The 12,037-nt window shown below is 52.6% G+C and overlaps 1 protein-coding gene across 4 annotated transcripts in view; it reads right to left on the bottom strand.

Moving 5' to 3' along the window:
* The window catches only part of BTBD2 (BTB domain containing 2), a 48,383-nt gene that overhangs the window by 12,035 nt on the left and 24,311 nt on the right, over window positions 1–12,037 (bottom strand). The window lies entirely within an intron of this gene.

Below are 12,037 nucleotides of genomic sequence, written 5' to 3'. Positions count from 1 at the left end.
CCTCCACACAGCCCCGGGAAAGCCGCCGCCTTCCGGGGAGAAGCTCCTCGCTCTCCTCCCACCAAACGCGCCGCCCCCGCAGGCCCTCAGCCCATCCAGTCCAGCCCAGGGCTTGACTGCGCCCCAGAGTCGGGTCAGAAACCAAGGCAGTGGCTTCCACACGGGTCCCGGCCACAGCGTCCACATCCGCCCGGAACCTCGGAATGCCCCGTGGAAACAGGCCCGTGCTAACACCATGAGTCAGGATGAAGGTGCCGGGGAAGGTAGGCCCTAACCAGTGGCTGCTGTCCTTGGAAGAAGGAGACACGGGCCGGGCACGGTGGCCCAGGCCTGTCATTCCAGCATGTGGGAGGCCAAGGCGGGAGGATCGCTTGAGCCCAGGAGTTTGAAACTAACCTGGGCAACATAGTGAGACCCCATCTCTACAAAAACATTGAAAATTAGCCAGACATGGTGGTGAGCAACTGCAATACTACCTACCCAGGAGGCAGAGGCAGGACTGCTTGAGCCCAGGAGGTCAAGGCTTCAGAGAGCCAGGATTGTGCCATTGCACTCCAGCCTGGGTGACAGAACAAGACCCTGTCTCAAAAAAAAAAAAAAAAAAAAAAAAGGCCAGAGGCAGTGGCTCATGCCTGTAATCCCACCACTTTGGGAGACCAAGGCAGGCAGATCACGTGGGGTCAGGAGTTTGAGACCAGCCTGGCCAACATGGTGAAACCCCATCTCTACTAAAAATACAAAAATTAGCCAGGCATGGTGGCGGGCGCCTGTAATCCCAGCTACTGAGGAGGCTGAGGCAGGAGAATCGCTTGAACCCGGGGATCAGAGGTTGCAGTGAGGTCAGATTGCGCCATTGCACTCCTGCTTGGGTGACAGAGCAAGACTCTATCTCAAAAAAAAAAAAAAAAGAAACAGAGTGGGTGTCTGCATGGAGACACACGCAGGGACTGGAGTGATGTGGCTACAGGCCAAGGACATCTGGAGCCCCCAGAAGCTGGGTGGGGCAGGAGGATCCTCCCTTGAGCCTCCAGAGGGAGCACTGCCCTGGGACGCCTTGATCCATGATCCTGGGATCCAGGACTGGCAGAGGATGAACCCACTGAGTTTGACCCCCAGTATGTGGGCGTTGGGACTGCCGCCCGCCCGTCTGCCCTCCTGGCTGCATCCTCGGGGGGGCCCAGGCCTCAGGGCCCTGCGCCACCATCACCCACAGCCGGTGACCTAGGACAAACGCTTCCCTCCCACATGATGTTCCCGAAATAGAGTACCTGTGCATGGGACTTCTCTTTCTTGATTTAAAAATGCATCTTGGTCTGCTGTGGGGAAAGCCTTTGAGGAGGGTTCAAAAGCAGAAAGCAGGAGGCACTAAAGCGGGCCTGGCATGCACAGATGGGAATCAGGGAGCCCCCCTGACATGGGCGGGTCCCCAGGCAGCTCTGCCGGCCTCCAAGGCAGGGGCTCCTCCAACACCGAGCCCCTCCCTGGAGACACCCCCATGGGCCTTCCAACGCCCGGGCACCGCGACTGCCTCCTCTGCCCACCGTGAGCACCCAGCCCCATTCCTGGCCCAGCCGGCCCCACTTCATGTGTCTGGAACCCCTTCCCCTTTCAAACAAATCGAGAACACACGGCCACACAAAAACACGTCCACAGCTGCTCACGGCAGCACGATTCCTAACTCGGAGCAGGGGAAACGACCAGTGTCCATTGACAGACACGGTGCAGCCACCCACGCACCGGAACACGACCCAGCCACAAACAGAAACGAGGCTCTGATGCAGGACCTGACACAGATGCACCTTGAGGATGTCACGCTCTATGAGAGATACCAGGCAGAGAAGGACAAATCCTGTGTGATCCATTCCTAGGAGGCCCAGAGTCCTCAGATTCAGAGAGAGAGAACGTAGGATGGGGGACGGGCGTGGTGGCTCATGCCTGTCATCCCAGCACTTTGGGAGGCTGAGGCGGGCAGATCACCTAAGATCAGGAGTTCGAGACCAGCCTGGCCAACATGGTGAAACCCCATTTCTACTAAAAATACAAAAATTAGCCAGGGCCAGGTGCGGTGGCTCACGCCTGTAATCCCAGCACTTTGGGAAGCCGAGGCGGGCAGATCAAAAGGTCAGGAGATCGAGACCATCCTGGCTAACACAGTGAAATCCTGTCTCTAATAAAAATACAAAAAAATCAGCCGGGTGTAGTGACGGGTGCCTGTAGTCCCAGCTACTCAGGAGGCTGAGGCAGAATGGCGTGAACTTGGGAGGCGGAGCTTGCAGTGAGCCAAGATCGCGCCACTGCACTCCAGCCTGAGCGACAGAGTGAGACTCTGTCTCAAAAAAAAAAAAAAGAAAGAAAGAAATTAGCCAGGCGTGGTGGCTCACGCCTGTAATCCCAGCACTTTGGGAGGCCGGGGCAGGTGGATCACAAGGTCAGGAGATCGAGACCATCCTGGCTAATACAGTGAAACCCCATCTTTACTAAAAATACAAAAACTTAACCGGGCGTGGTGGCACCCATAATCCCAGATACTCAGGAGGCTGAGGCAGGAGAATAGCTTGAATTGTGGAGGCAGAGGCTGCAGTGAGCTGAGATCGTGCCACTGCACTGCAGCCTGGGCTACAAGAGTGAGACTCCGTCTCAAAAAAAAAAAAAAACCCAGGAGGCAGAGGTGGCAGTGAGCTGAGATCTGCACTCAAGCCTGGACAGCAAGAGTGCGACTCTGTCTCAAAAAGAAAAGAAAACAGGTTAAAGACCTAAAGAATTGCATGGTGCACAAAGGGCCAATGATTCCATGATTTAATCTACGCAATGGAACCTCCGTGAAGAGCCCTAAACCACAGGGCTCAGAGCTTCCAAGCTGGTGATTTTGTCCATGTGCCGTGAGGGTGGCTGCCCCGAGCCCACAGGACACAGGTACGGGTGCTGATACCCTCTGGACCTGTGAACCTCTTCGTCTGGCTGCAAGATGTCCTCGTTGTTTTTTTTGTTTTGAGACGGAATCTCCCTCTGTCACCCAGGCTGGAGTGCAGTGGCGCGATCTCAGCTCACTGCAAGCTCCGCCTCCCGGGTTCACGCCATTCTCCTGCCTCAGCCTCCCGAGTAGCTGGGACTACAGGCGCCCGCCACCTCGCCCGGCTAGTTTTTTGTATTTTTAGTAGAGACGGGGTTTCACCGTGTTAGCCAGGATGGTCTTGATCTCCTGACCTCGTGATCCATCCCTCTCGGCCTCCCAAAGTGCTGAGATTACAGGCTTGAGCCACCATGCCCGGCCAGTTTTTGTTTTTTTTAGACGAGACTCTGTCGCACAGGCTGGAGTGCAGTGACACGATCACGGCTCACTGCAACCTCCGCCTCCCAAGTTCCAGTGAGTCTCCTGCATCAGCCTCTCGAGTAGCTGGGATTACCGGCGCCCGCCACCCCACCTGGCTAATTTTTGTATTTTTAGTAGAGATTGGATTTCACCATGTTGGCCAGACTGGTCTCGAACTCCTGACCTAGTGATCCACCCTCCTCGGCCTCCCAAAGTGCTGGGATTACAGGCATGAGCCACCGCACCTGGCCATTTATTTATTTATTATTATTATTTTTTTTGAGATGGAGTTTCCCTCTGTCACCCAGGCTGGAGTGCAGTGGTAAGATCTTGGCTCATTGCAACCTCCACCTCCTGAGTTCCAGTGAGTCTCCTGCATCAGCCTCTCGAGTAGCTGGGATTCCAGGTGCCCGCCACCCCACCTGGCTAATTTTTGTATTTTTAGTAGAGACAGGGTTTCACCACGTTGGCCAGGATGGTCTCGAACTCCTGACGTCAGATGATCCTCCTGCCTCTGCCTCCCAAAGTGCTGGGATTACAGGTGTAAGCCACCACACCTGGAAGAGATGTCCTTTATTAAATCTTTATCTCATTTTTATTTTTAGTTTTTACAGATGTGGTCTCACTCTGTCACCCAGGCTGGAATGCAGTGGCACGATCATAGCTCACTGCCGCCTCAACCTCCTGGGCTCAAGTAATTCTCCCACTTCAGCCTCCCAGTAGCTGGGACCACACACATAAGCCACAAAGCCCAGTTAATTGTTAACTGTTTTATACAGACAGGGACTCGCTACGTTGCCCAGGTTGACCTCAAAACGCCTGGGCTCAAGCGATCCTCCCAGTTCAGCCGCCCGAAGCGCTGCAATCATGGGCAAACTGGTAACTCTATTTCTCGAAGTTCTGTGAGCTGTTATGGCTAATTATCAAGCTCAAGGACGGAGTTGTGGGACTCCTGATTTTAGTCAGGGAGAAGCGTGGGTCACCTGGGGACCTGCCCCTGCAACAGGCATCTGACATGGGTGCCATGGGGCTCAGCTGCGCACCTGTGGGGTCTGTGCCCACTCTGGGTGGTGAGTGTGAGGGATCGTCTCAATTTAAGTAGGATGCCCAGTTTGTGTCCACAAGAGTGAAGAAATCACGTGCTGTGGAAAACCCACACACTTGGTGCCAGAAGCACCGTGAGGAGTAAAAACAGATTTTCCTTTACCATGAGAGCCAAGGCGGGCCGCGGTGGCTCACGCCTGTAATCCCAGCACTTTGGGAGGCTGAGGCGGGCAGATCACGAGGTCAGGAGATTGAGACCATCCTGGTTAACACGGTGAAACCCCGTCTCCACTAAAAATATAAAAAAACTAGCCGGGCAAGGTGGTGGGCGCCTGTAGTCCCAGCTACTTGGGAGGCTGAGGCAGGAGAATGGCGTGAACCCAGGAGGTGGAGGTGGCAGTGAGCCAAGATTGCGCCACTGCACTCCAGCCTGGGCAACAGAGCAAGACTCCATCTCAAAAAATAATAATAATAATAATAAGAGAAACCATGAAACCATGAGACCCGAAGTGGTTACATCAACATCAGAAGAAAGATGCCACTTTGGGAGACCAAGACAGGAGGATCGCTTGAGCCCAAGACCTGGAGACCAGACTGGGCATGCAGCAAGACTCCACCTTGCCTTTTTTTCTACAAAAAGTTTAAAAATTAATCACACATAGGCCGGGTGCAGGGGCTCACCCCTGTAATCCCAGCACTTTGGGAGGCCGAGGGAGGCAGATCACAAGGTCAGGAGTTCAAGACCAGCCTGGCCAACATGGTGAAACCCCATCTCTACTAAAAAAAAATGCAAAAATTAGCCAGGCACAGTGGCACATGCCTGTAATCCCAGCTACTCAGGAGGCTGAGGTAGGAGAATAGCTTGAACCCGGGAGGTGGAGGTTGCAGTGAGCTGAGATCACGCCACTGCACTCCAGCCTGGGCGACAGGGCAAGACTCTGTCTCAAAAAAAAAAAAAAAAAAAAAAAAAGGTTAGGCGCAGTGGCTCACACCTGTAATCCCAGTACTTTGGGAGGCCAAGGTGGGCGATCACATGAGGTTGGGAGTTCAAGACCAGCCTGACCAACATGGAGAAACCCCATCTCTACTAAAAATACAAAGTTAGCCAGGTGTGGTGATGCATGCATGCAATCCCAGCTACTCGGGAGGCTGAGGCAGGAGAATTGCTTGAACCCGGGAGGCAGAGGTTGTGGTGAGCCGAGATCCCACCACTGCACTCCAGCCTGGGCAACAAGAGCAAAACTCCGTCAAAAAAAAAAAAAAGAGAGAGAGAGACAAAGAAAGAAAGAAAAGAAAAAGAAAGAAAGAAAAGAAAGCCAGGCGTGGTGGCTCAAGCCCGTAATCCCAGAACTTTGGGAGGCTGAGACAGGCGGATCACGAGGTCAGGAGATCGAGACCATCCTGGCTAACACGGTGAAACCCCATCTCTAGTAAAAAATACAAAAAACTAGCCAGGCGTGGTGGCCGGCGCCTGTAGTCCCAGCTACTCTGCAGGCTGAGGCAGGAGAATGGCGTGAACCCAGGAGGCGGAGCTTGCAGTGAGCCGAGATCCAGCCACTGCACTCCAGCCTGGGCGACAGAGCCAGACTCTGTCTCAAAAAAAAAAAAAAGAAAGAAAAGAAAAATAAAGAAAGGGAGGGAGGGAAAGAAAAGAAAGAAAAGAGAGAGAGAGAGACACGAATCTCTGGACCCCAAAATCACTAAGCCAAAGGGAAAAGGAAAAAATCAAGCTGGGAACCGCTTAGGGCAAACCGGCCTCCTGTTCTATTCCTTAGAAAGACAGCCACTAAGATGAAAAGGCTACATACCTCCCTCCCCATCTGTCCACAAGCAAATTCCGTGCGGACAAAGGACAGAGAGAACTCAGCCATTCCTCTGCTCAGAGAGAAATGCACCATTGCCTTTGGAAAGGCTCATCAGAAACTCAAAACGATGCAATGGTTCGTCTCTCACCTATGACCTGGAAGCCCCCTCCCCGTTAAGAGCTTCCCCCCTTTCTGGACCGAACCAACGTGCATCTTACATCTACTGACTGATGTCTCATGTCCCCCTAACATGTTTAAAAGCAACCTGTGCCCCGACCACCTTGGGAACATACCGTCAGGGCCTCCTTCATGTTGGCAAAATGAACTGTTTTGTTTTTTGGAGACGGAGTTTCTGCTCTTGTCACCCAGGCTGGAGTGCAATGGCGCAATCTCGGGTCACCACAAAATCTGCCTCCCGGGTGCAAGCAATTCTCCTGCCTTAACCTCCTGAGTAGCTGGGATTACAGGCATGTGCCACCACGCCTGGCTAATTTTGTATTTTTAGTAGAGAGAGGGTTTCTCTATGTTGTCCAGGCTCGTCTCAAACTCCTGACCTCAGGTGATCCGCCTGCCTCGGCCTCCCAAAGTGCTGGGATTACACGTGCGAGCCACCGTGCCCAGCCAGGCAAAATAAACTTTCTAAATTGACTTCAGACCTGTCTCAAATATTTAGGGTTCACATAACAAACCTTCACATATACTCCCTGAATCTAAAATAAAATAAGGCCAGGAGTCGTGACTCATGCCTGTAATCCCAGCACTTTGGGAGGCTGAGGCAGGAGGATCACTTGAGCCCAGGAGTTTGAGACGAGCCTCGGCAAAATAGAAAGACCGCATCTCCACAAAAAATATATATATATATATTTTTTGAGATGGAGTCTTGCTGTGTCGCCCGGGCTAGAGTGCAGTGGTGCAATCTCGGCTCACTGCAACCTGTCTCCCAAGTTCAAGTGATTATCCTGCCTCGGCCACCCGAGCAGCTGGGATTACAGGCGTGCACCACCACATCTCGTTATTTTTTGTACTTTTAGTAGAGATAGGGTTTCGTCATGTTGCCTAGGCTGGTCTTGATCTCCTGACCTCAAGTGATCCACCCGCCTCGGCCTCCCAAAGTGCTGGGATTACAGGCGTGAGCCACTGCGCCCGGCCTAAAGGAATTCTTTTGACTGTCAAATTCCATCGAATCTGTGGGCGCGGTTTGTTTATGCACTCACCGGCTGATCTGCGGGTTTTCCAGTTTTGAGCTACTGTGAATCGTGCCACCCTGAGCACTCATGCACGAGGCTGTGTAAGGCTCTAGATTCCCTTTCTCTTGCATAAATGCCTCGGAGTGGAATGACCCTGATGTTTAACATTTTCTTTTTTGAGATAGGGTCTCACTTTGTCACCCAGGCTGGAGAGCAGTGGTGTGACACTGACCACAGCTCACTGCAGGCTTGACTTCCCGGGCTCAAGAGATCCTCCTACCTCAGCCTCCAGAGTACCTGAGACTGGGGCATGCACCACCATGCATGGCTAATTTTTAAAATATAATTATTATTTTTTCTGAGATGGAGTCTCGCTCTGTGGCCCACGCTGGAGTGCGGTGGCGTGATGTCGGCTCACTGCAAGCTCCGCCTCAGCAGTTTCACGCCATTCTCCTGTCTCAGCCTCCCATGTAGCTGGGACTACAGGCGCCGCCACCGCACCCGGCTAAATTTTTGGATTTTTTAGTAGAGACGGGGTTTCACCGTGTTAGCCAGGATGGTCTCGATCTCCTGACCTCGTGATCTGCCCGTCTCGGCCTCCCAAAGTGCTGGGATTACAGGTGTGAGCCACTGTGCCCGGCCCTTAAAATTATTATTATTATATTATTTTTTTTTTTTTTTTTTGAGACTGAGTCTTGCTCTGTCGCCCGGGCTGGAGTGCAGTGGCCGGATCTCAGCTCACTGCAAGCTCCGCCTCCCGAGCTTCTCCGCCATTCTCCTGCCTCATCCTCCCAAGTAGCTGGGACTACAGGCGCCCGCCACCTCGCCCGGCTAGTTTTTTGTATTTTTTAGTAGAGACGGGGTTTCACCGTTTTAGCCAGGATGGTCTCGATTCCTGACCTTGTGATCTGCCCGTCTCGGCCTCCCAAAGTGCTGGGATTACAGGCTTGAGCCACCGCGCCCGGCCTTTGAGCCACTGCGCCCGGCCTAAAATTATTTTTTAGCCAGGTGCAGTGGCTCACGCCTGTAATCCCAGCACTTTGGGAGGCTGAGGCGGGCGGATCACAAGGTCAGGAGATCGAGACCATCCTGGCTAACATGGTGAAACACTTTCTCCATTAAAAATACAAAAAATGGCCGGGCGCGGTGGCTCAAGCCTGTAATCCCAGCACTTTGGGAGGCCGAGACAGGCGGATCACGAGGTCAGGAGATCGAGACCATCCTGGCTAATACGGTGAAACTCTGTCTCTACTTAAAAATACAAAAAACTAGCCGGGCGACGAGACGGGCGCCTGTAGTCCCAGCTACTCGGGAGGCTGAGGCAGGAGAATGGCGTAAACCCGGGAGGCGGAGCTTGCAGTGAGCTGAGATCCGACCACTGCACTCCAGCCTGGGTGGCAGAGCAAGACTCCGTCTCAAAAAAAAAAAAAAAAAAAAAATACAAAAAATTAGCCGCACGTGGTGGCGGGTGCCTGTAGTCCCAGCTACTCAGGAGGCTGAGGCAGGAGAATGGCATGAACCCGGGAGGCGGAGCTTGCAGTAAGCCAAGATCGTGCCACTGCACTCCAGCCTGGGCGACAGAGTGAGACTCCGTCTCAAAAAAAAAAAAAAAATTTTTTTAAAGTCTAAGAGTCCAGGCCGGGCGCGGTGGCTCAAGCCTGTAATCCCAGCACTTTGGGAGGCCGAGACGGGCGGATCACGAGGTCAGGAGATCGAGACCATCCTGGCTAACACGGTGAAACCCCGTCTCTACTAAAAATACAAAAAACTAGCCGGGCGAGGTGGCGGGCGCCTGTAGTCCCAGCTACTCGGGAGGCTGAGGCAGGAGAATGGCGTAAACCCGGGAGGCGGAGCTTGCAGTGAGCTGAGATCCAGCCACTGCACTCCAGCCCGGGCGAAAGAGCAAGACTCCGTCTCAAAAAAATAAAATAAAATAAAATAAAAAAAATAAAGTCTAAGAGTCCAAGGGGTCAATACTAGCCATACATGGCTATTTAAATCTAAATCCAAATTCAGCTGATTTCAGTATTCCACTGCGGGGTCACGTTGTCCACATCTGTAGTCCTTACTGGCCACATGAGTGTCTAGTATTGGACAGCTCAGATCCAAACCATCCCCGTTACTACAGGATACTCTACTGCAGAGCACAAGACCACAGAACCCACTGAGAAACTGTTAAACCTAACAAGGCTTCAGGAAGAAATAGTTCGGCCGGGAGCGGTGGCTCAAGCCTGTAATCCCAGCACTTTGGGAGGCCGAGACGGGCGGATCACGAGGTCAGGAGATCGAGACCATCCTGGCTAATATGGTGAAACCCCGTCTCTACTAAAAAATACAAAAAACTAGCCGGGCGACGAGGCGGGCGCCTGTAGTCCCAGCTACTCGGGAGGCTGAGGCAGGAGAATGGCGTGAACCCGGGAGGTGGAGCTTGCAGTGAGCTGAGAGCCGGCCACTGCACTCCAGCCTGGGCAACAGAGCGAGACTCCGTCTCAAAAAAAAAAAAAAGAAATAGTTCAAACCAGATAAAAGTAAACATGCCAGCTACTCGGGAGGATGAGGCAGGAGAACAGCGTGAACCCGGGAGGCGGAGCTTGTAGTGAGCTGAGATCGCACCACCGCACTCCAGCCTGGTGACAGAGCAAGACTCCGTCTCAGAAAAAAAAAAAAAAAAAAACATGCAAAAATCTACAGCTTTCAGGCTGGGCGCAGTGTCTCATGATATCCCACCCAGCACTTTGGGAGACTGAGGTGTGTAGATCACGAGGTCAGGAGTTCGAGACCAGCTTGGCCAACATAGTGAAACCCCATCTCTACTAAAAATACAAAAAAATCAGCCTAGTATGCCGGCGGGCACCTGTAACCCCAGCTATTCAGGAGGCTGAAGCAAGAGAATTGCTTGAACCCAGGAGCCGGAGGTTACAGTGAGCCAAGATCGCACCACTGAGCTGTAAAACAACTAAATCAAAACCTTAACATGTAATTTATGTCTTTAGAAAGACCAATTCGCCTTGATAAATTCCTTTATCATTTGACGAACTGATTCTCAAGACCATCAGGCACCATCAGGCCAGGGGCTGGCAAACTACGGCCCTTCGAGTGAATCTGACCCACCACTTGTTTTTTGTAAATAAAGCTTTTTTTTTTGAGACAGAGTTTTCGCTCTTGTTAACCAGGCTGGAGTGCACTGGCACTATCTCAGCTCACTGCAACCTCCTCCTCCCAGATTCAAGCAATTCTCCTGCCTCAGCCTCCTGAGTAGCTGGGATTACAGGTGCCCACCACCATGCCCGGCTAATTTTTTTATTTTTTATTTTTTTGAGACACAGTCTCATTCTATCACCCAGGCTGGATTGCGGTGGTGCGATCTCGGCTCGCAGCAACCTCTGCTGCCCAGGTTCAAGCAATTCTCCTGCCTCAGCCTCCCACGTAGCTGGGATTACAGGCGCCCGCCACCACACCCGGCTAATTTTTGTATTTTTTGTAGAGACGGGGTTTTTTTTTTTTTTGAGACGGAGTCTTGCTCTGTCACCCAGGCTGGAGTGCAGTGGCCGGATCTCAGCTCACTGCATGCTCTGCCTCCCGGGTTTACGCCATTCTCCTGCCTCAGCCTCCCAAGTAGCTGGGACTACAGGCGCCCGCCACCTTGCCCGGCTAGTTTTTTGTATTTTTTAGTAGAGACGGGGTTTCACCGTGTTAGCCAGGATAGTCTCCATCTCCTGACCTCGTGATCCGCCCGTCTCAGCCTCCCAAAGTGCTGGGAATACAGGCTTGAGCCACCGCGCCCGGCCAGAGACGGGGTTTTACCATCTTGGCCAGGCTGGTCTTGAACTCCTGACCTCATGATCCACCTGCCTCAGCCTCCCAAAGTGCTGGGATTACAGGCGTGAGCCACCGTGCCTGGCAAATTTTTATATTTTTAGTAGAGATGGGGTATCACCATGTTGGTCAGGCTGGTCTTGAACTCCTGACCTGAGGTGATCCTCCCACCTCGGCCTCCCAAAGTGCCACGATTACAGGTGTGAGCCACCGCGCCGGGCCAATAAAGTTTTATTAGAATACAGCAGGCCAGGCGCGGTGGCTCAAGCCTGTAATCCCAGCACTTTGGGAGGCCGAGATGGGCGGATCACGAGGACAGGAGATCGAGACCATCCTGGCTAACACGGTGAAACCCCGTCTCTACTAAAAATACAAAAACTAGCTGGGCGAGGTGGCGGGCGCCTGTAGTCCCAGCTCCTCGGGAGGCTGAGGCAGGAGAATGGCGTAAACCCGGGAGGCGGAGCTTGCAGTGAGCTGAGATCCGGCCACTGCACTCCAGTCCGGGCGACAGAGCGAGACTCCGCCTCAAAAAAAAAAAAAAAAAAAAAAAGAAAACAAAACAAATAGAATACAGCTATTCTTGCTCATTTACATGTTGTTGATTTACGACTTTTTGTGCTGCTACAGCAGAATTAAGTAGTTGCAACTGAGACAGTATGGCCTGCCAGAAATATTTACTCTCTGACCCCTCACGTGAACTTGCTGGCACCTGGGTCTTTTACCTGTTTTGGTTTTGTTTTACATAGGCAAGGTCTCACTATGTTGCCCACACTGGTAGCAAACTCTTGGCTTCAAAAGATCTTCCCACCTCAGGCCGGGCGCAGTGGCTCACACCTGCAATCCCAGTACTTTGGGAGGCCGAGGATAGCCTGAGG

The sequence above is a fragment of the Trachypithecus francoisi genome, unplaced genomic scaffold (assembly GCF_009764315.1).
Source record: "Trachypithecus francoisi isolate TF-2019V2 unplaced genomic scaffold, Tfra_2.0 Lachesis_group5, whole genome shotgun sequence".
NCBI classification, from domain to species: Eukaryota; Metazoa; Chordata; class Mammalia; order Primates; family Cercopithecidae; genus Trachypithecus; species Trachypithecus francoisi.
This window is presented reverse-complemented; position numbering and strand designations above follow the sequence as displayed.